We start from the raw sequence: 23,074 nt of genomic DNA, 5'->3' as shown, positions 1-23,074 counted from the left end.
ACTGTGTGTTAGAAATGTGAGCGAGAGAGAGAGAGGACGCGAGCGAGTAAAAGAAAAGTGGCAAAGAGTGGTGAGAAAAAGGGTAGGGAAAATAAGAGCGAAGAGGCATGGAAAAACTAAAGCTCTGCGTGCGTCACAGCTTGTGAGAGATCTCCCCCCCCCCCCCCCCCCCCCCCCCCTTCTGGACACATACCGTTCGATGGAACAGGAACGGAACGGAAGGAGACGCCTTTGCAAACTTCCGGTGCACTAACCACTCAACACACGCACACAGCTAAAAAGGTGTGTGTGTTATATGCACACAAGGATGCATTTTCCGAAAACTCTGGGCGGATGTCCTTTCGCCAGAAGTAAACACCACTTCACCATCTGTGTACAACGCTGCGATGAGGAGTGGTACACTAACACACCGACAGAACGCACACCATTGCACGCAGGCGCATGCATCAGTCTAGAAGGGAGTGTTCGGGAGTGAAGAAAATGGGGAGCGAGTGAAGGGAAGAACCGGAAGAGATTCCTTCAAAATGGGGGGGTTCATTGCCCGACGGATACGCGATTTATGGTGGGTAATATTAGGGAAATCCTGAAGGAGTTCTTCCCTTCTCAAAGTTCCAAAGAGTTCCTCTTCTAATTTCAGCGACACAGGAATACTGTCTGCCACGACACGTTTTAAGACAACAAACACACGCTGGCCGGTATCGGGAAACTTCATCCCCCATTTCCCGTATCAACCCCTCCAGAGCCGGTTGAGAACTCACAAAACAATAGTGAGTTCCAATTGTGCAAAATCTCTCTCAAAATCTATCTCGCGGATTTTTTCCGCAAACGAGGAACTCATCAGAATAGGCAAGAACTCACTCGAGAGTAAATTCCAACGAGATGAAGCAGATCATCGACTCCAGATCCAGAACCCACCAACCAAGCCCCCCCTCCCCCCACATTTGAACATGGACAGCGATGACCCTTGGCGCTCTCGTGGGTCTTCTTCTCTCTCCATCTATCTCACTCGCTTTCGTGGGGCCAGTTCCAGTGCGGCGAATGTCGACCACTCACGCACAGCGGTGAAGTTTGTTTTGCATTCCAGCTAGTTCAGTGTCACGTCACGTCATTTATTATGACCGTCAACAACAACCACCACACTTCAACACTTCAAGGTACCGCCTGGACCACCGGTACCGGGTGAACGAGTTGAAGAAGGGATATTCGTGACTGGATAATCTTTTCAACTTTTTCTTGTCTTTTTCGCAAAACTGCAACCAACATCTTCTTCCTATTTTTGCTCCAAAAAGGCACCGGCATGCTACACACACACACACACAATCACGAAAAACCACATGAACCGGTTTGGGTCGGTTTTCCGTGGGATTTGCTTGCAAATCTTCTTCTATTCGTACTCTCTCTCTCTCTCTCTCTCTCTCTCTATCTATCTCATTTGCTCATTTTCTTCAACCCCCATACAGCCACTTTCTTTGCAAACCCCCCAACAGTTGGGGATGATTCTCTCGCCTTGGGCTTAACTCATCTTTTTTATACATATGTACCAAAACAAATACATTGCAACAATCGCTCTCTTTCTCTCTCTCTCTCTCTCTCTTACTCTTTCTATCACACGCACGCAGGAAGCTCTCTTCCATTGGTAGTTAATTCGATACACTCCGGTGTCTCTCCGGTGCGCGCTGTCGTCATCGTCGGAACCAACAACAATCGCACTGGCATAAGTACAACTACCACGCTGAAGATACACACCCCACAAGACACACACCGTGTGCGCCCGCACAGCACACCGTGGAATGTAATGACCGGTTCATTGTAGCGGCGTCTCGGACAGACGCACGCACACAAGCACACGACAGCCCAAGACGGGCCCAAGAAGATGACGAAGTGGAAATATGCCCCGTTGCAGTTGCCGGGACTTGTGGGACGCACAGGGTTGCAAGGTAGTGTGTGCGGCAACAGTTTCCGGTTCTTTCGTTTCACTTCCGCCACAATTAAGGAACTTTGGAACGTAAGAGATACAACAAGCAGCCCATCAACTATTGGACTGCAGTAAGTTGGAGGCGTGAAAGCACTGTTAGAACCTCACGAAGACCTTGAAACCAATTTCAAGTTCTTCCAGTTTTGTTCCTTTAACCTTCCAAACCCAGCACCGTTTGATGCAGCACGATTCTTCACACTTCACGCTCACTCACTGTGTGTCCACGTCGACTGTTGTCTACGGTGCCGAGTGGTTCTTCTCTAGTCACCGAAACTGTCGATGTGTCACAGCTATTGCGCGAATCTAAGTGAGCTTTAGCAGGAGAAGCAACGCACTTGTATACCCTCTTGTGTGTGTGTTTGCCTGGGGGGAGGGTGAGTAGCAGCAACGGTGAGAGTTGTCGTCGTTGGTCGTCGTCACCGTGGACGTCGTGTGGCTGAATGGCCGAACAGCGCTGCAGAGCAAACCGGAGCGAGGGCGAGACTGTAGTGCACTGCTGCTATGCTGCAGGGAACCCACGTTATACGGGTGTCTCCGTCGATGCGGTTTGGGCGAACGTTCACGTCGGACTAAACCTCGGTGGTAGTGCGGACGTGTGCCGGACCCGTCTATATCTTCCCGAATCGCTCACTCTCACTTGCATGCGCTTTCGTTCTCTCTGACGGCGGGTGGGGGGGGGGGGGGGGGGGTTTTAGAACGGCAATGTGTGGTGTGCGCTCGCGTCCATTTTATCCCACTGGAATCATCCCCTATCCGTCGCCGTTTGCCAAACAAGGGTGGTGTCATCTCACGCAGCAGCAGCAGCAGCAGCAGCAGCTGGTGGTTGATGTTGTGGCACAGTGCTGCGCTCTCATCCCTCTTATCGTATCGCGAATCCGAAGAAATGCTCGCTCTCACGCGCCCCAACATCTGATCAGCGCAAAACCCTCCCAATTGTTCACGGGTGGGAGGTTTCATGCTTTGCGGCCGGCGAACTAACTACACCGTGTGGAGGAAAAATGGCCACTACTACCACTACTACTACTGCCACGCTCTGAGTTCTAGTAAGCTTTTTCGTTTAAGCTGCTCCACCATTTATTTTTTCTTTTGCTTCCTCAAATCATCCCCTAAACGAGGGAGAAAAATGGGCGTTAGATGGCGCGGTGGTACCGTTGTGCCCCGAGAGCATTGGAAAACAACAACACAGAGAGATCTCGACGGAGAGAGAGAGAGAGAGAGAGAGAGAGAGAGAGAGAACAATTCGCTCCATCTGTAGTTGTGTACCGCCCGGTTCGTTCACCGGTTTTTTTTTTTGTGAGCTCGGGAACGCATACAGCGACAGCGAAAGAACGGGTGTTTCCCGTGTCGCGACGTTAGTGCGTCGCCGCGTGGCTTGTGTATCGGCACTTGGCGAATAAAACCCCGCGTTCGCCGACACGCCACCGCGACCACTCCCGACGCTAGCGAATGCTTCTTCGCTTCCCCTTGACCCCCTTGAAGGCAGCAAGGACGAATGTGCAGCCGAAACACATACTTGACTGCAGCAACGCATGCTCATCCACCGATCGAAGCACGGAAGAGAGCGAACGAGCGAGTGAGTGAGTGAGTGAGGCAGGAACGAAAGGCCCACCAACTCGTAATACCCACCAAAATACGCAATCGACAGTCTTTCGCCACCGGAAATAAACTTGTACGACCGCATCCCGTACTTTGCTGGTAGTACAGCATCAATTACGGTGCTCAAGTATCCTGTTTGCAAAGCGGGTGGTTGACATGTTTTTTGATAGTATAAATGATTGAAAGGAAGTGAAAATTCGAAATCAAGGTATATTTTTCCTAATACAATACAAAAAATTTAAATTACTAGCAAGGAGTCGAAAAACTAACCTTTTTAAAATATTGTTGAAAAACTATATCTGTTACCAAAAGTAGTAAAAATTGCAAAATTTCTTTGGTGAGCATATCTTTGTACTTAAGCTCTTTAACGAAATGCTATCAACACATGACGCTCTGTTCCGTATATCAAAATTCGCCCTCGAAACCCTCTTCCATCCAATGGTCGAATACAACAGCTGATTCTACCTTCCGCCCATTCCATCCCACAGTTTTCCTCCTCGACCACCGACAACACCCATTCCGCTATGATTCATTGGAATTAATCGTAACCAAACAAACTGCGGCGCGTTCGTCGAAGGGAAAAGCAAACATTGATTAATCTATCTATCAATCGGAGAACTCGTTCCAACAGCCAGCCAGCATTCCACCACTGATTACGTAAACACCAGGGTAAACATTGATCAATGTAATCGGACTTCGGATGCTTAACGGGCCCCCCTTCCCCTCCCCGATTGGTGATACTCGCCCAAACAGTAAACATTTCGTTTCGGAAAATTAGTAAAATGTTAAATATTTTTCACGCAAAAAAAGAAGCATAAATAAATAACAAAGTTTAGCTCAATTAGATCAGCTGGCGGTGTAAATCGGTGTCCGCGACGCTTCGAGCCCAATATTGACGCTTTGTTTACATACTCTAATTGATTGTGTGAAGTTAGTTTTTTGGGCGCGGGGGTGTAAATAAAATGATAATTGAAAGGACACCACCCTTGCGAGCTTGAGGACACAATTTTAGGAAGCCTAGCCTGCATTAGAAGCCAATAATAACCAAATCCGGGTGTTACGGCGTAGAAAAGAGCGAATCAGCCAAATCGTTTAAGCAGCATTGTGACGTCCCATTAAAAGGCGTTAGCCCTGATTGCAGCTTATTCTGGGTTTCTTCAAAAAGCTGCTGCTGATCCTACACACCCATTTAGAATCGGGTAGGCGTTTTATCTTGCACGCTACGCTGCTAGCCAGCCTCGGCACACTATTATTATGCAAGGCGTCGCAAGAACTTCCTGACGTCATTGCGAGCGAGATTTCTCGGCCAGCATTAGGAGAAACGGTAGTGCCAAGTTGCAGATTACGAGGCAACGCTTTCATCGGCATAGCTATCTGTCGTATTTTGTGTTCTACCGAATGGATTCGTCCGATAACGTCAGCATGATTGTGCATCGAGAGTAGCGCGATTAATGGCTTGAAGATTATACTTTCTAAGTAATATTTTTATGAAGTAAAATATATCAAAGTACAACTTGTAATCGTGCCCTAGGTGTTCATCAAACCTTCACGCGCTACAAGATTCTTCCAATGCTGTTGTAGGGCTGTTGTAAACTCTTATCAAGCGATGGGCGCAGCTCATCTCGATGGGCACTTACCTGTGGGAAGAGAGGAGAAAATTAAAAACATAATTAGTTTTCTTGTTGAAATTAGGTCGCTTTTTGAAATGGATTGAGACAACGGCTGTAGGGAAAAGGGATAAGCGTGGTTGATGGATTACATTTCTTCTTGGGCGAGGTTGTCTTATTCGCGTAATCCGTGACGCTTCAAAGTGTTGTTGCGATAATAAAACATAGAGAAGCCTAGGGATAGATAATGGCAAAATATGTTGAGCCCTAGTTGAAGCAGTAATAGCAGAGAATTTGTGAGGATCAATAGTTGCAATGAAACATGCGTAACTCCTCAGATTCAAGTCTCATGAGTGGGTCTCCTCAAAAGCATGAACCTAGAGAATTCGCTGCATCTAAACGTTCAAGATGCATTTACTTTGACTTTAAACCTATCGAACTTGTTTATCGTCAAACTTCCTGTGTCGTGACTAAGATCTGATCATAGCCCAGCCTCTTGTAGACAACTCTGATCCACCTTGCCATATACTAATCATACTAATTTTCAATCCACCCTTGTCAAACGAGAAAAATATTCAAATTTAAACATTTTATGTCAAACGTCGGAGAACGGCAACTATAGCATAATCCAAACACAAATCAGCAGTTGCTTTTTAAGAACGTTCTCCAAACATCCAGCAGCTGACATTCTCCCAAGCTTGAATTATAACCTAACCGACCGATATGGATCGGTCTGAAACTCCAACCTACCGTGTGCCAGTAGTATATTGTCCACACATTTTCCTGCTAGTGTTCGCTTAACCGTGCTGCATTAAAAATTGCATTCAACCAACTAAGCCGAGCGTTGGGTGCGCCCTCGCCATGTCGACCATCCAGCCAGCCAACCAATTTGCAATGCTAATGTGGACGCGGACCCCCGAGATTCCCCCTCCCGCTAAATTTGTCGTTCAAACACCCGCTGCACACAGTAGTGGTCGTTACGTTTTTGACCTTCTTCTTAAGATTTTTGGTAAACGCCTGCCGGGCCAAACTTCTTGCCAAGCGGTCCTGTCCAACCTAACAACACCTGACCGGATGATAAAGGATGTCTGTCCAAGGCTTTCCACGCCGGTGAAAACAGATTGCCCTGTTTAATGTGATGATTAGCAAATTTTCGAAATAAATTTTAACTTGCCCGCAGGGGTGATGCATGGAGGCTAAATAACAGCGAGAGAGAGAGAAAAAAAGAGTTACCCTGACAGCCACCTTTCGTTTTGGGGAATGACTCAACCCCTATCTCTATTGCCCGAGGGGATGAAGTAGCCCTGCAACGGAACGGTGAACGGTTGCAGCTCGTTTTATCACTTGTACGGAATCTTACAGCCAAACACACAGACACCCTCCTCTGTCGGACAGGCTGTTTATCAGCCTGTCTCTCTCGAAGACTTCCAGAACAATAAGGCATTGCTGCACGGCTGCATCCACTACTATCTGCAAGAAAGCAGAAAAACCACCACCAGCAGTGGAGCAGAAGCTTCGAGAATTCTTCACTCTGCCAAGTAAGTTCTCTTCGCGCGCAGTATCTCGCCTTAATGCCACTGTGTACCGTCACAAACAACAAATGGTTCCTCCTATCAACGGGCTGCCCAGAACGACAGAGGCAACAGAAATCCTTAGAAAAGCCACCACACACCCAACCGAAGGTCTCCACTATATCAACGGGCTGCTACCGCGCACTATCGGGTGTATGCAGAACACGCTGCAGGCAGTTTACACGCGCACGCCGGCGGGCACAACATTGTTGTTTTGTTATCGTAGGTCAGGCAAAGACGAGTTCCCTTGGTTGCTGCCTTCGCCTCTCCCCCATGCCCCATGGTGTTGTAATCTGTTGATCAGAGGTGCGCTCAGGTTTACGGAAACATATTGCCACCTTGCACGAGCCGTCTCCTTATTATAACAACCCAGGGCCTGCACGAGATGGTCTCGGTCGGCTTTAACTCCACCAATTACTCGCCAATCCAGCGGTTGCTTGGAACGTCACTCCCGCTCAAGAACTCCGGGATTGAAGAAGTGTTGAAAACGGCACATTCTTTACTTCCCCGGCCAGAAAACCGGCGGCAACCTGCTGCTGCTGCTGCTGCAGCAATGCACATTTCCCACCGCTTGGCACGCTGAATATTGCATGAGAATTGATCTGTCCCCTCGAGTCGTGTTCGTGACGAAACACTTCAGCAGCCGGCCGGTGAAATCTGCCAGGCACCCCGGCACAGCTTTCAAATATGAATGGGAAGTGTTTGGCGCTGCATGCATCAGCAGCTGATGATCGGTCGCTCGGTGGTTGATGGTGGGCTGTGCCAGAAGGGGTGTGGAACAAAATTCCTTCTTCTACATTTCAACGGGTTACGATGTGCTAAAACCCGGTTATTTCACTCATCATAAATGAAGTAACGTTTCTGCCCTAGCGCTTTCGGCCGCCAGCTGCTGCTGCTGCTGCTGCTTCAGGAAAGTCAGATGACTTCCCATCCATACTGGATGATCGCACCATCGTCAGCGGTACCGGAAAGGTTGTGCATCATACTTCCCTGAAGCTACAAACTTATGTGAACTCACTATATCATCCTACCCGACATGCATTTGGGCACGGAACGGGTATGTGTGTGTGTCTAGTAAGGTTAACGAGGTTCAGTTCTGCCGAACAGATTAAATGAACCACCAGCAGTGCCGCAATGCGCTGCGCTCCTTCCACCGGCACTGACTTCTGGTCTGGGCTAAGTTCCCCGGTGCGAGATTATGTTTAAATTTCTTACGATAAATTTCTAGTGTACGATGTGTAGGGTGAATGATTGCACTACCGTCAAGGCAAGGAGGACGCCCGGACTTATTGTGTTAAATTCGTTCAATATGCATGCTAATCAACCGGCGGTAACCAATCTTCCAAATCGCTTACAAAGGCGGTGCATTCTTCGATCCAGGGATGGCTGAGCACTATGAATGGGTAGCAAAACCTGCCCATACAAGGCAGACTCCCCTCCCCCCAATAACTAATTCCAAAGATGTCAGTAAAATTAAGTATGCATTTCGTGCGCTCAAAACGGCAACCATTCAAATCAGAACAATGTGTTACATCGATATTGTATCAGAGTTCTGTAGATTGTCCGCTTACATCGTTACACGCGAAGCTTTGGAAAGTCTCCAACGCTTTGGAAGACCAAATCGAAAACCCTAGAACATAGAACGTATTTTCATCAAAAATTTCAATCTGGTTCAGTATTTTTTACCCACTTTCGGTAACCCTCGCCACGGACATGCTCTTATCAACGTTTTTCCAAGGTGAAAACTACCAATTACACACTCTACGTGCCTCGATATTGCTCTGATAAAGCCTCCAGATAAGTGCGCCTAGATAAGCATGCGCAAACCGGCTGGATCGTTACTGTACTTCCTACTGCCGGGAAAATGTTTCAACAAATTTTCCGCTCTCCGATTCGGGCAGGCAAGCACATCTTTATCGACAAATTTGTAAACATGCCGACTCAAGGGATGTAGATAGGCCCACCCCGAACAGTCCTTTATCGCCGGATCTTCTACAATCTTAAATAAGCACAATAATCGTAACCATTACACTTTGCATATCGTGTCCCGGGTGACACGCTCGGCTTTTTGAGATGTCGTCAATATATGTGCCGGAGAATTGCTACAACACATGCCATTTTTTGCTGGGAAAAGTTCGATTATGAAACGAACACACGAACAGTCCGGGATCGGTCGGGGCTATGACTCCTTCGCAATAGAGCCAATGAGGGAAGCAATCACGTACACGGGCACCCTTTAGGTCAACTAGCACCGTCCGGGTAATGGTGAAAAACGAACCAAAGAAACGATGAGCTCGGTAACAGCAGCGCGCCATTCTTCACCGAGAGGGGTTTGGGCAAAGTTCGATCGTTTTGCTCCACGGCGACCCACCGAAACGACAGATTATTAACAATTCTAAGCGAATAAAACCCTGTCCGGCACGATCGGTCGAAAGACCAGGTGACCGCCGGAGGGAGGCAGGCAGGTGGAATGTGTACCGTTCCTTGCCGAAGAGGCGGGACTCTTTCAAAATATTTCCTAAACGATGTAAAAAATCTTGAAAAGATCTCACCGCTTCACCACCTGGAGGACAGGAATTCAATTGCACTGGGAAGCTAGCGGGCATTGCAGACGACACGTTTCAGCACAGGTACGACAGAAACTGGACCTACCGTCGGGCCAGCTAATTCCCGTGCTGGAAGTTGTGTTGTGGAAAGGAAAAATGATTATGTCGGAAAACCGGTACTGTGATGCTGCACTATTTTTGTCATCGCATCCCACAGCAACTCAGCGACAAACGGCCCTTCGAAAAGGGCTTCCAATGGCACGTACCACTGTGCACGTGTCCTTTAACCAGCCCATCAGGAACTTCTGCCACCCTCATAACATTTATGTAGAGAAAAAGTGGAAATGCTAAAAATATAGAGGGAGAGAGCAAAACCCTGATGGGGATGTTTCAACGCAAACGCATGATTATTAAGGTTTTCGGTTGTCCGACTACCTATCGACAGTCTCGGTTGGTTAACATTGTGTGGGTTGCTTTTACTGTGGGTGAGAGAGATTTTTCCGAAAGTAAATTGAGTGCTTAACTTAGTTTGATTTTTTGAAAATCATTTTGTATCGATCATCAATCATCATCAGCCCTAAATAATTGGGTTTTAAAGCGAGAGGTTTGTGTGGTTCTGATTTGATTGGCATGTGCTAACGATATTAGCGTTTAGCGTCGATTTATTCAGACGGTCTCGTGGCCTAGTGGTTAGTCGTGTGGTTTTTATAACACCAAGGGCAGTGTTTCTAACCTCAGCTCGTTCGAATACTACAATAGAGGAAAAAGTTTTTCTGGTATGTATTATTGTCCATGTCACGTGGTTTGTTACTACAGGTTACGGTATAAAAGGTTTTGATGTCCACAACAAGAGAGCGATAGAGAGAATCTGAGAGATAGAACGAGGAAAGAGAGTGAGCGAAGAAGTGATTTTTTAAATTATCTACACCGTAATTAACAAGCTCAACAATCAGGTAAATAAGGTGTTTGGAAAAGCCTTATGGAAGCCCCGTATAGTTAAATAAGATAACTTTAGGCTTTGAAACTAGTTTTAAAAATATATAAAATCATCTAGCATGGTTTTCATTACTTTTTAACGGTGAATGCTTATTGATGCCATTTTGTCTAGGCTATATCACGACATCACTCTATGTCATCATACCACTCGTCGATTCCCAAAGAGTGCCGTTTCGCACGTACAATAAATGTGACTAAGACCCCAACACATGACCAAATTCAACTGATTCAAACGAATGCTGCCTGCTAGAGTGCTTTTCTTCGACCACTGCCGGCAACCGAAAACATACACGTCACGTCTCCAAACGGGCCGGGCAAAAGTTCATTTTCCCCGACTTTCCAATCGGGGAGCGTACAACATTCTGCTCCAATGTGGATTCCCGGATTTCGGAACTGGAGGTTGGTAGCATTGTCACGCTCGTCAAATGTTGGTTGCCAATAATAAATACACCAGGCTGTCCCCTTCCCATCTAACCTCCCGCCCCCCGCCTTTCCAACCCTAGGCACACAAAATGGCGGAAGAAAAGTTTTTCTTCCAAGCTTCCAACAACACGCACACCACCATGTGTGACAGAGACTCCTCCGTGCACTGACGAGGGTGTCAATGACATACGCCACGCACGGGGCCAGGGACCCTCACGCCCTGTCGTGTCTCTATCTCGGATTCAGACAACAACAGAACAACCGTGCCAAGTAAGCACGGTTGGCATGGTGTGATAAATTAAATCATTTCTGTATACTTGGTCCCCGAAACGCGGCCATGTTTCGCCTCATGTTTTTTTTTTTTGTTTTTTCTACTTCTCCACTGATGACGCTGTCAACCGGCCTGCTGCCTTCACGTAACGCATAACAGCCGGTGAAGCTTCCGACAAACGGCATATGTTTGCTAAATTAGTCACCGGATGAAAGGTGCTGCGAAAAGAAACACTCACACAAGTCCTATCTGTCAACAAGATCGTAAGCTATCCCGATGGAAAATTGCATCTCTTCAACTTGCGGGGGACGTTTTTCTTCGCCCCAAGGAAAGACCCACCCATACCGCCCCGTGTGTGAGTGAAGGTGCAGAGCAGTAACAGTCGTGTGTTGCGCTATTAATTTCATAATTCGCACCACCTCCACGGGTTCGTTCTGCCGTGGTGAGGCGTCCCCGCCTTGGCAGTAACACGATTAAATCCCACGTACCGAGCGCGGATGTACGTGTCACAGAACTCTTATCGTTCAAGCTTCAAGCTGCTTGATGCGAATGCACCGACCCACACCCTCACGTACCGCTTTATCTTACAGCCTTCTGCATCGTCTCGAGCACTATATAATTAAACGGTATGCACTGTACAGCATTCACTCATGCTGCCAACTGACTGGAAGTTTGCACAACTTTTGAAGATATAATTGAACCTGGGAAGCGATACTGTGCGACGTTTAGAAACGGCGAAAGCTACGCAGTACATTAACCCTTTTTCGGGGCGGTTGTGGATGAGCTTTGCCCGCCCGATCTTGAGTTATTGTTTAAATTTAATTTTTCCTTACTGCATCTGTCCTCCAGAAGGATGGGGGAAAAAAGCTGGGCGGGTGTCATTTAATGACGCATGAAAACTTTTCCTTTAACGTAATTGAATCAGATTAAGAGATGCATCATTAGCGCACTTGAAACGGAACAGTGCAGAAACGCTAGGCTCGAAAGTAAATTAATAACGCTTGATTGTGTAATTGGGCAATGCTGTTGTTCGAGAGGAGGAAAATGAAGGGTAAATTAGCTTCATTTTTGTTTCAGCCTTTCTTAGCGTTTATTGGGACTTCAACGCCCTTTAATTAGATTGTACCTTGGACAATGGGAAGGTGATTAAATAATTATATGTTTTAATCAAAGCGGAGTACAAAATGTAGACGCTAAATTTACCCATCTGACATCAATTCAATCGATTGCTACAATAGTAATGATCATATGGATATTATGGCTGCAATCAGGTTTTTTGTAAGCAAGTCACTGGAAAATTCATTTTCCAAAAAATCTTTTGACCAAGAGCTTTGCGCATTAAGAATTGTTTTACCAAATAGTCTTATACAACGTCATTTACACGTACTTATTTTCCCAGGAAAAAGACCAAAAATACGACACCAAATTGAACATTCTTTTCCTCGGGAAAATTGAAGTCAACGTTTCTTTTTTGTGTTTTTACTCTCCAATATTTCGCATTGAGTATTACAAATTCGTGAACAACCAGACAAAGAAAAAAAAAAGCCCCCAAAATGGAAAACAAACACGTGCAGAGGAAGTAAATGGACATTTCCTCTACGCCCGTTGGCGTCACTTCCCATTTTCCCCCCTTTTTCCGTGCGTTGTGCTGCTGCACCACATTAATGGCGGCATTTCAAAAATAATCCTTTACCCGTGCTGAACCGTCGTCAGTGACTTACGGTGGCTCGTAATGTATGCTCCTTTCGGTTCGGAGGGCAACCGGTCGTTTTCCACTTGCCGTTACACCAATAGAGTAACGAGAAGAGAGAGAAAAAAAAACACGCGAAGGATGCCCACCACACATCCACGACGTTGGTGCGTTTGTGAAAAGCGAAAGGAACGAAAAGCTTCCCACAGCTTCCACGCCATTGAGTTCGACGAGGGGTGGGGGGGAGCTCCAGGGAAGTTCATTTGCATAAAAGAAATATCTGTCATGACGCACAATTCCCATCCCGCGGTCGTAAGGGGTCGTCAGGTTTTCCACCACCATCATCGAAGCCGAACAACAATAGCTGGTGGAAAATGCTGCCAAAGAATAGCATTCCATGACGCAGTAATGGTGGAGGACCAAGCAAGGGGAGTGAGAGGAGAGCAAAAGGAAGGCAGTACGCAGTAACTGGACATGAGGAAGCGAAAGTCGAGTAGAAGCATGATGATGAGAAAATTCCACTGTCAGTGACGAGGAGATGCGCTCACAAAAGCAAGCGAGAGTCACACACACACACACACACACACTCACTTAAAGAATATCCTTGTCCGTTTGGCACCAGCCGGAAAATGGGCGAAGATTTTGCATCCGAGAGCTTCGTTTCTCCCTTTTGCGGGGTGTGCTAGTTTACCACATTTTTCAAAACAATTTACTTCCATCGAGCTGGACGCCGATCCTGGGACTGGAAATCTGGGCGGCGAAGTTTGGAGCACACCGATGGAAAATCAATTTGTTTGATGGACCACAATGGACTACCGCAGAACGACCATTCTTTGCTGGACGTCAAGCACCGCCAATGTGGAATAATATCAGTCATCCTAGACAGCTTCGGATATCAAGGAACCACCGCTTCGGACCATCCGTCCTCGGAATCGTGTTTGCCTCATTGGAAAACGAGCGTTCCCCGGCACATCATCGATAGGTCGAAAAGGAATTCCCATTTACAAGACAATCTGGCACTGCCCGGCTGCCACTCGGAGCAGAGGGAAGTGTGAACTTGAAATTGATTTCCGACTCTTCCGACCAACATCAGCACCTCCTCAAAGGCTTCTCCCACGGATCGGGGGCGATATCGAGCACAAGGCTCTTCGAGAAGGAACTTCTGACATTCGTAGGTGCTGTTGCATCCAACCCAAGCGACGTCAGGATTTCCGCACCGTGCCCACCGTCCAGAGAGGCAACGGAAAACCACACAACCGGAAATCACCCACGTAACAGCAAACCAAAAAAAACCCTGAGCACGAATAATGGCATTCCATTCCGTTACAGCTCGCTCCGTCTCCAATTCGTAAACTCCAAATCCGGCAATCGGTAAGAGATATTGCGATGTCCGCTTGCGACGAGACATTCAATGCGAAAAAGAGGACCCAGTTGTAATAGGGCAAAGTGAAGCTTTTCTGCGTTTTCTGGGACGTCCTGAGAAAGTCTTGACCAGGAGGGGGAAAAACCACTCGTTCGCACACACACACACACAAAACCGGATGTGATTCATGTCGCACCGTTGTCAGTGGGAGACATTCTGCGTGCGGTGAAAGAAGTGCGGGAAAATCTGGAAGCAGTGCATGCATGAAGGAGAACAAGCTCAGAAACTTTCGTCAAAACCCAATGTCACCGATGACACCAACGCCAACGTTCCACCAAACACTGGATCCTTCTGTCCGCCGAGTCCCGAAACATGGGCATATCCACGCCACCACCCAAAAGGCCATTCAGTTCAAATGGAATTTCTGTGTATGAGTGTTGTTGGGCGAAGAAAGCATCCCAAAATCTCGCAAAGACATTTTGGACACAATATTATCTGCTCCCTTTTTCTGCTCCAACAAAAGGTCAGCGAATCGTCTTTAACTGACGTTGCCGAGCTGGGGGGGGGGGGGGGGGGGGGGGGGGGGGGGGTGCAGCATTCGACACTGCTCCCCGAAAGAATGCCAATTTGTGGTGAAAGGTAATCGTTGACTTGTTTTAGGATCATGAAGTTGAAATGAGATTTCCCTCGGTAAGCAGCTCCCGTGCAGGATACAAAAAAGAAGGACACTCCGCAGGAAGAGAGTAAATCGAGAGCCTGAACTGTCACCAAGGAACGCGAATTCCCTGACCCCCACAGCAAACCCTTCGTCTGTTCAAAACCTAACCCCAGCAACCGCGCTCAATGGGAAGCTTAGACATTGTTCACGACGAGATGCCACGGCAGAAAGTATTTCTCAAGATACTTGCTCCATTCTTTCGCGATCTGCGTGGGAGGGGGGCGGGATCCACGAGGAGAAGTGGAGAATTCGAACGCGAAATTGAATTGAAGGACAACGCACACAGTTCATCATTTTGCTCTTTATCGTTAGTGGTCCCCATTCCCTCGGCGACTTCTGGGATCCTGGTGATTCCGGGACGTTCCGCATAATGGAATGGAATGGATGGGATACTTCTTTATTTCGCATTGAGCAAACGCTTTCACCGACCAAAGATTGTGCAAACAAGATAAGCTTGATCCTACTTGTAATATGGTGCGGGAAGCGGGAGGCTACGACGCCCCTCACACTACACCATCCAGGCCCGGTGAATGGGGATGTGGTACTTGACGAATTATTTGGCATTTGATTGAAGTACAACAAAAAGTCCTGCGTCGCTTTGAAAAGGGGGGTTGTCTGCTGCGAACAAAGGCCGTCGTGTGGGGTCTCGGCAGTCTGTCAGGTGGGTGGTTTTTCCTTCGAACCCGCGGAATCATCGGCAATGGAAATATCTCTGCTGCTAACGGAATGATAACGGCTTTTGTTTATGCATAATGGAGTAAGCATTGGAGCTGGTAGGCTCACTGTAATGAGTTTACTGTGGTGGGTTTACAGATGCTTGAACCAACATCGTAATGAGTGAGTTGTGAGGTTGAGTAAGCAATACAAATGGTGCTAAGTAACTGAGAAAGAATGTTTTTCTTACTAATTTGAGGCTCGTTCAAGCTTTTCCCATAAAGTGTGCTACATTAGCGCCTTAAGTTATGCAATTCGCTTGGCAATTTTTTGACATGGTTTTTACACATTCAAGCCTTATTTCTGCCATCTTCACTCAATAACCGGTGTGATCAAGCATATACGAAAATATTGTTCAAACACAAGGAAAGAGTAGGTCCTCGAATACTGTACGCTACTCGAGAGTCCTTACAGAACTCTCGTTTTTGTTTCCATACACACCACTCCAGCTGGAGTCTGGTTCCTCCATAAAGGTAGCATAATTGACCGTAAGCATCCACGATCTCCTGCTTCTCTAGCAATCGACCGTTTCCATACCAGACACGCTGTCCAAAAAAACAAAAAAAATCCCCTGAATCGCTCCAATATCTGTGTGTTTTGATTCACCGAAGACGTATGTTTGCAATATAATTTCTGCATAACGTGAATGCAAACAATAGCCACAAACTCGATGTGTTTTGAGAGGATTAGCAGATAGGGCAAAAGGCTCGGAACCACACCGCTTTTCCCATTTTTCCCCATTTTTTCCTGTAGCAATCGATATGGGATGGCCGCTAGCAGGCCACGCTGCAGGAAGGAGAAAACTGGCCACCACCAGTTCTCGGGATCGGATCGGTCAAGTAGTAGCAAACACAGTAGCGGCACAAAAAATAGGTTGTAAAAACCATTCTGTCTGCCGTGATCCAGTAGCCGGAGGGCATTTCACCCGAGTGGGATCAGAGTCAGGATCGACCATCGGCGAATATCGAGTGTGGACCAGGTTCGATTCATGAAGCAATCTCTCGGAAAATGGTCAACAACTCCAGCCGCTTCACCACCACCACTCAGCAAATAATCGTCCGTGAAGGGTTAGAGTGTTTGGGATCATCATCTTCGATTGTTGGTGGTTGAATCGAACAGAAGGGGAGGGGGGGGGGGGTTTGCGGAAGTGGAAACCAAGAGTGTGGATAAAAAATCCCGCACAAACATAACCTTACCACACACACACACATGCCAACCACTCGAAGGTAGCGGAAGCATAAAAACGGAAGCAAACAATGATGAACTCTGGCCCCGATATGGTGCACCGGGCGACCAGTGGTAATCGAAAATCTATACACTTGGACGATATAGCCCCCCGTGTGTTCGAATGTCAACGACTAGCTACGGTCGGACGTTTGTTTGCCAGTGTTCCAATATTATCCAGTTTATTCGTCCAAGTGGTAAAACTATCCTCCCACATTGGAGCACTCTCTTGTTGCAGAGCTGGTAGTAGTTGGCCTTCCTGGAATTCTACTGATCGAGGTTAAATTCAAACAGGGTACTGCTGTCAAGGGATTACGCTACTCCATACTTCGGACGTAACCTGGTCATAACGGAGAAAGTAAAAGAAAGCCGAAATTCTACTGTGCTATAATGTTGCTCAGGAACTATTCCAGAACGGAACAAAAAACAAGCGGAATAGTTTAGGAGAATCGGGGTGTGACGTCCACTTTTGAGAATCTTGGAGACTCGGCAATATTGTTGTCCTGTTTGAGGTTTTTTGCTGTACTTCAGACAAAGTTACTGAGCCCCTGTCTGACAGAAACTCTGTAACCTAAATTCTGACAATCATTCTACAAAAGCTGTCCCGCGACGAAGAAGCGTTAACCCTTAGCCATAGCAACGGAACTAAGCAAACAACATGAGCAGATTTATGATAACATTAAAACAAGTACACGACCACAACATAGATGTAAAACTATTCTAATGGCATGATAATGCCTCGCTAGCTGCACATACAAAAAAGCCATGCCAGTTCTAGCAAATTCATTATTTCGAAGCGAATGACGTCCGCGCTTATTACGTATCGCAACCTGCCTGAAGTTACCGAAGACTAGTAGTTGCAGCGACGGCCATACACCACAGCAACAACAAAATGCATTAACTAGCGTGAGCTGGCAAAATTCGTCATGTACGCAAGATCCATACATAAAAGATAAGCGTTTACCACGAATCACGCTGCTGGCTTCCGTGTAAGGGCGGGCCGGGAGTTGGTTTTATTATCATCGCAGAATGAATTTTCGTCACAAATTCTTTCCGTCGCTACCGGTTTCACCTGGCGATCGGGATATCATCGGGATAACATATCGTGAAGCTGTGTACCGGTCATGGTACACACACACACGCGGAAGATTACATAAATTAATAATAAATTCAATGTCAATGAGCGGTGGTCGGTAGACATTTTATCAAACGTCACTTGCTGCCATCAAAAACAAAATGGCCGATCTCGCTCGTTTGCGAAACTAAGCGACCCGACAGCAATTTCGGTGCAACGACTGACGCAACTTCAACACAGAAACGGTTCGACAACGAGAAAGGATGCGTTTTTCGTCCCCCAAAACTGCAACCCTTTCTATGGTTTCGCTTACTGGTCGGTTGCCGAACAAAAGAAAAAACACTGCACTCAATAGGGCACGGCAACGCATCATGGTGGACTATAGTGAGCGTGGTGGGAGATAAACTGCGTCATATGAATGAATTATGGTGCCATTTTCGGTCACTGCTGCAGCAGTTTATTTCCTTTGTACCTTTCGGGAGCGACAGAGAGAGAGAGAGAGAGAGAGAGAGAGAGAGAGAGAGAGAGAGCCCGACGAAAAAAAAAGACAACGGAGCTCTGTACGCAAAGTGTTTCCTGGCGTGATGGTCTGGAGGACGACAACGTTGAACGCGAATGGCTTCAAGGTTTATGCCACTGGGTGTGTTGTTATCCCTTTCCACCTTCACACACACACACACACACACACACACACACACACACACACACACACACACACACACAGAAAGGACAGTGTTTATGTGTGTACTTTGACTTTCTTGGCAAAAACAGTTGCAAGTTGCGGGAGGGAAAAACTAATCTAGACAGACAGTTGCTAGATGGAAGCTGCAGTGAACCTCCTCGTACAGTGGCGTTTCGATGTCGCTTCATTGGATCTCTCTAAGGTTTCTCCCTTTAGGACGACAAATTTCATGAGTTTCACTTTTTCTCGCCCACACACGTGCTTGAAAGGTAATTTCCCGCGCAAGGACCAAGGACAACAAAAAAAAGCAACCAACCTCCCAAGAAACCGTGGAGGATATCCAGAGAGCCGAACAGGGAAACTTTCGCGCTAATTTACGAGTACGAGCTTCTTAACGCCCGTCACACGCCCAGGAGCCATGGAGCGTTTATCTCTTCTTCATCGCGTTCGCACATACACAACTGTTTTATGGCGCGTAATGGAGCCAATTTTATTTGTTCCACCGACTCCTCCCGCTCTCACCATGCTCGCCCCAATTGCCGAAAGTGGTTCTTGCCACGTGAATCTCCACTTTTAGGAGTCCTTTTATTTTCTTCTGTGTGCTTCTACTCCATTCTCAAAAAGGGGATACTGTTCCTACACGGTACAAGGAGGATTCGAGGATAACACGGAGGAGCCGTGTGGTGGAGACGCACACATAAAACGGAAATGTGTCCCGGTTAGTAGCGTGCACCGAGACGTGTCCGTGGTACAACGCGGTCGCTATCCATCCACCAGAAACCCGCCACATAAATGCCATGTTCTGCGGTTGCTTGTATTGTGTGTGTGTGTGTGTGTGTTTGTGGGTTGTCCAACCGGGTTACGCGCCACCCAACTCCAACCCCCCGCTAATAAACTAGCTCCCGGGGACAATTAACTGCGGCTGGCCACTCTGAGCATCCTCTGCTCTGCATCGAAACTATCAGAATTTGACACCACAAACTATACCTTCGCTTGCAGCAAAGAAGCAAAAGGCTCGGTGAGAGATGGCGTACTACAACACACACACATTGTTGCACCGTTTTGCACAACACAATTCTGATACATCAGTTTTTCGTGTTTCGAACAGAAATCGGGAATGGGTGTGTGTGTGTCGAAGGAAGGTGGTGGTGGTTGGAGCATCGCAGCAGGAAATCCGTTTGCCGTTCTGCACTAGCCATCCAAACCTCCACAACCCACCCACCTGGCACCTTTATCGGGAATGCGAATGTGCCGGTTAATTGCTGTAATGTGCACTGCGGTGAACCATTAGTGGAAAGCTCATTTCAAGCTTTGCCCGTGGTCGGTGGACAATTTAGTGAAGAACCAGTGGGACCAGTTTGCGCCGAAAAGCTTTGTGCGGGCATGCGCCACCAATTAGCATAGCAGTGAAGGGAAGAGGAGAGGGGCGGCAGTGGCAAAGTGTTTGCCCTTTTTGCTAGGACAGTAGAGGTTTACCGACGCTAAACAAGCCAAAGTTTTAGGAATTTTTGGCGAGCATTTTGAAGGTCGTGCGAAACAATTTCGCTGCGCTAACACTATTCATGAATTTATTAGTTGCTTTTATCGCTCAAAAGTAATTTATTATTTTTTGCACTATTATCGGTATTTGGGAGTTACTAGAATTTATGACCAGAAAGGCAACATTTGTTGTAAGAGCTTGTACATGTAGTATTGCCTACGCCAATGTCGATTCTTCTCCCATGGGCGTACCTTAAAAGCAAGAACTAACGAAATCATTGGAGCCAGGCAAATAGAGCTAACAGTAACGCACACGACGCTTTATCACAGACATCCTGGGTTCGAATCGGAATTCTAATTGTGTCCGGAGATCAAACAGGATTAGCTTTCCTAGTAATTAATGGAGAGTTTGAGCCTGTGAAGGTCAACGTAATCAAGAATTCCAAGTAAGCAATGTCGTTGTTGCAAAAAATTCCTTGAAACATCATCAACCACACATAGCCTTATACACACCATCAAACTGATAAATTCACTAGTAGCAATACCTTTTAGCCAGTAATGCCGCCGCTCCTCTTTAATATATGTGCGCGCGCTATAGCATTGTTTATTTAAGTGATCAAAACCATTCCAACAGAGCCCCCGCTAATGGCAATGCACGCTACTTACTGTCTCTTAGATAAGACAAATGGAGTATCCTTTGTCTCCACGCTCACCCAAGCTCTCGCCACTAACCGAATCTTAACTAATTCTGTTAATTATGCAGCGCGCCTTCATTTGACTTTCTCCGTTGTTGCTGCCCGATCCAGGACAACACAACTCTTAGTTTACTATTCCTTACTAATTTATCCAGTGTTTCTTGCATCGGTGTGTACACCCAGAACCCACTCGCTCGATAGTGAGAGTTTCTTGCAAAACTTTCTCGAAAAGAAATTCTTCATCTTGGCAAGATAGCCATTACTGAGAATCACTAGCAGCGTCTGAGATTCCAGGATCATCCAAGTGTAGTTGGTTCTTGGTAAAGTAAAAAAGAAAACCATTCTTTCGTCTAGAAGTACGATCGACAACACACACACACACAACTATTCTCGAACAAGAAAACACCAAATGTCTTGCATCTATTGTGGAAAGTGCTGTTAGGGTTGTACCCGTAGCATGTTACAACGGTAGCAGCAGTAGTAGCATTTTCTACCGTCTCGATATGGCTACGACAGCATAAAGAGAATGTTAAGCGTGTATGTCGCTCTGGCCGGGAGGGATAAACCATGTCCGCGCCAGCAGCAGTGTAGTAGCGTAGCAAATGTGTGCAGCCCCCAGCGCAGCCCTTTACTTACAGTCCGATGCGACTGCTGCTGGCGACATCTTGGCGATGGTGGCGAAGGGAAAGAATTCATTGCGAGCACGGATGGCAAAATGAACGCCATTTAAAGATGCATTGAAGCCGTAGGGGCGCGCGCACCAACGTTCGAGAAACAAAAGAGTGATACGCAAACGAGCATTTAAGATGGCGTACTAAAAAGGAGGTACAAGGAGGTTGGGAGCGCCGTCATTGGAGGGGGAGAGTGGGCCATAAAAAAAATCATTCATGCAAACCATTTTTTCGACCGAGACACTGCATGAGTAATGCATACGTCAGCTATATGGCCCAAGATTGATACGCCACTGTGCTCCAACCTTTTGCTGATGGCAACTCTAAAGCGCACAATTAATATGGTTTATACAACAAATATTTTCATGATTAAAATGATACAATCTTCACATTATTTCTCTTGCTTGTAGGCAATTTTGAATGCTTGTCTGCATAGCTGTGACTTCCAAAAGTCTGCTTACGGCGAAAAGCATTCGGTGGTAGAGAGACTGCTAAAAATTCTCTACATTTTCCATTCGCCAACGAATTTTCCCTTGAAACAACTAACCATCGCTCGAGCAGCAGCAGCAGCAGCACGAAATAACGCCGAAGATTAAAGGGATCATGGAATGAAGAATTAGAGAAATTCTTCAAAAGCCTAAACCCTGATACTTCTCCCCAAAACAGCCTGACTATGTACAGCCACAGTGCCCCCGACGCGTCACGTCAGCCCTAAAGCAGGTGAAGCTGACGAGCGTAGCCTCCGAACGGAAAAGACACAATGAAGCATCCCGCCCAACAAATTGTGGCAGAAGCCTCCGGAGAGAGAAGAATTGGGGATTAAATTCTTTGCGCCGTGAAGCTAATGGGCATCTTCTTGGCGTTCACTGGGCCGGTAGGCAACAACAGCAACGCATCCAGGATGGAAAAGTTGAACCGCCGCCGGATTTAAGCTTTCTATCTTCAAGGCTACCACCTACCGAAAGCTCATCAGGGACGGCGGACCCTGTCTCGGTTTTTCGTAAATTAGATCTAACACTGAATGTTTCGTTCAATACAGGCCGAAATTTCGTTTCGCTGACCATCTCTCGTACGTACGGACAAAAATGGATTATGGTTTTGCATGATGCTTGGAATTAGGTGGAAATGGAAATCATTTTCCATCACACTGATTTGTTTGAAAATAAGCGCAAAGGGATTGTAAAAATAGCATTTTTCTGCTAAATTTTGAGATTAATTCTTCTTAAAGGCACGGCGCCTGATAATAGAACAGGACAGATTGTAACGCTAATTCTTGGTAAACATAGAAAAACAGAGGCAAGCTAAAGAAAACAGCAAGGAATAATCTAGAAATCTTCGCGATCTGCCGAACGTTGAGATAATTTTAGTTTAAGCTCTAGGACAAGCTTCGCCCAGAGAAAAAATCATGCATAATACAGTGGCCCTCTATATGTCAAATTTCAAACTAAATATTAATTCAAATAATTTCTTCTAAAAGCTATTGAATTTCGTAAGATAAACCTAAACTCATGACTCTCGTTACTAGCGTAAATTGCTCTCAAGTCCTCATCTGGTCTTCATCAAAACCATCTCACTTAACTCCCTTGCGTTTTACCACGAATCCTAAATGCTTTCCGAAGTAGAAGAAAGTATCAGTAGATCAGCAATTGATATTTTATAAATTTTTAAACCCACCTTACCCGAACCGGACCACTTTACACAATTCATGGCAGGGTGCTAGGATTATGCGAGGAACATAAAGCACCCCCCGTCCAGCTCCCGCTAGAATAACAACCACG

General features: G+C 46.6%; 1 protein-coding gene across 19 annotated transcripts in view; it reads right to left on the bottom strand.

Moving 5' to 3' along the window:
• The window catches only part of LOC118513057 (protein alan shepard), a 191,341-nt gene that overhangs the window by 114,719 nt on the left and 53,548 nt on the right, over positions 1 to 23,074 (bottom strand). For 3 of the 19 annotated variants that reach the window (XM_036058394.1, XM_036058396.1, XM_036058404.1), the window contains exon 1: positions 2,311 to 2,557. The exons of 9 other annotated variants lie outside the window; for them this stretch is intronic. The gene's annotated coding sequence lies outside the window, so the exon portion shown is untranslated. 7 more of the 19 variants (XM_036058395.1, XM_036058397.1, XM_036058405.1 and 4 more) reach the window with 6 other exon arrangements.

This window comes from Anopheles stephensi, chromosome 3 (assembly GCF_013141755.1).
Source record: "Anopheles stephensi strain Indian chromosome 3, UCI_ANSTEP_V1.0, whole genome shotgun sequence".
Taxonomy (NCBI): Eukaryota; Metazoa; Arthropoda; class Insecta; order Diptera; family Culicidae; genus Anopheles; species Anopheles stephensi.
This window is presented reverse-complemented; position numbering and strand designations above follow the sequence as displayed.